Source organism: Orycteropus afer, unplaced genomic scaffold (genome assembly GCF_000298275.1).
Source record: "Orycteropus afer afer isolate SDZICR_OR568_19922 unplaced genomic scaffold, OryAfe1.0 scaffold00375, whole genome shotgun sequence".
Classification (NCBI taxonomy): Eukaryota; Metazoa; Chordata; class Mammalia; order Tubulidentata; family Orycteropodidae; genus Orycteropus; species Orycteropus afer.
The window spans coordinates 1,087,815-1,089,438 of record NW_006921962.1 but is presented as its reverse complement, the minus strand read 5'-3'; the positions used below and the strand labels follow the sequence as shown (position 1 = coordinate 1,089,438).

The 1,624-nt window shown below is 41.1% G+C and overlaps 1 protein-coding gene across 1 annotated transcript in view; it reads left to right on the top strand.

The window, feature by feature from the left end:
• Positions 1 to 1,624, top strand: part of ACSS3 (acyl-CoA synthetase short chain family member 3) — a 281,025-nt gene that overhangs the window by 170,886 nt on the left and 108,515 nt on the right. The window lies entirely within an intron of this gene.

The window sequence follows — 1,624 nt, the reverse complement described above, 5'->3', positions numbered from 1 at the left end:
AAATGGCCAGACTTCGTCTCACCTATTTTGGTCATGTTGTCAGAAGGGACCATTCCCTGGAGAAGGATGTCATGCTTGGTAGGGTGGAGGGTCGACAAAAGAGGGGGAGTCCTTCAACAAGGTGGATTGACACAGTGGCTGCGATGATGGGCTCAGGTATAGCAGGGATCATGGAGCTGGTGCAGGATCAGGCAGTGTTTAGTTCTACTGTGCATGGGGTTGCTATGCGTTGGAAGCGACTCAAAGGCACCTAACAACAACAACAGTATGTGGGTACGTCACCCTGGGTTGAGTGGTCTGTATGTACATCTTGTTTACTATTAGGCAGAGAGCCAAACACTGGAGCGAGCTTTACTCCAGGCCCAGAATGTATCCTAGGACTATAGTAATGGGGGTCTCACCAGATTCCCTCTGACCAGTCCTCCCACTCTATCCAGTATCTCCAGTTTTGAACCTTTCCTGAGTGATTAGAATTGGTCGCCAGGCACCATCTAATTCTTCTGGTCTCAAGGGCCATCATGTCCTAGGGCTGATTGTTTCCAAATGCCCTTGTTGTTTTGCACTCTTCTTCACTTCTGAAAATAGGAGACCATTAGCTGCATCTTAGATGGCCGCTTGAAAGTTTTTAAGACCTCAGTCGCGAGTCACCAATGTAGGATGAGGAACAAGGCTTTTATGTATTTTGTTGTGCCAATTGAGTCTGGTATCCCCCGGTCTATGGTCCTGAGACAGTAGATCTGTTGAATCTCTCTCCCACAGTGTCTGGGTGTCTGTGAGGGATTACTCTATCTCTGTCTTATGTTGTTTCTGTAAGGATTGCAGGCATTTTGTATCACTGAATAGAGTCACTCTTGATGGACAGATTTCGACAAAACTTCCTGAATAAGACAGAGTAGGAAGAGAGGCCTATTCACCAATAAAAACTGTATGAATCACCACAGAATATTATGTAATATAGCACTTAATGATAAGTCCCATGGGTAGAAGACACTCAAAATACACAATGGCTGCAACAAAGGACTCTAGCATACCAGTGATTCTGAACACAGGCTGGGACTGGGCAATTTTTCATTTTGTACATAGTGCTGCCATAAATTGGAACCTACTTGGCAACTAACAAAGAACAAAAATATATTATTTTTATTAAAGGACAACACTTCCTAATAGAATTGAGCTCTATGATATGGTAGCTATTAGCCATATGTGACTGTTGAACTCTTGATATGGAGGCAGTGCTGCTGAGAAGCTGAATTTTTAACATTTTAAGTTTTAAATAATTTAATTTTATATAGCCCCATGTGGGTAGTAGCTATAATATTTTACAGTGCATGTCCAGGATATATAAATATATCTGACATAAATTTACCCCCCAGAAAGAACAAATTATAAAATGACTAATTATAACTTTTATAAAATATACTTTTAAAGAAATAGATATTTTTGAATTTTTTGAAATGGAATATTTGTACTTTTGTTTCATAAAATAATGGTAGTGCCATTAATAAGAAATTTAACTACTGAAAAAGGAGCTCTGGTAGCATAGTGCCTAGGGCACTGGACTGCTAACCAGAAGGCTGGTGGTTCAAACCCACCAGCCACTCCTCGGAAGGAAGGTTGGGCAATC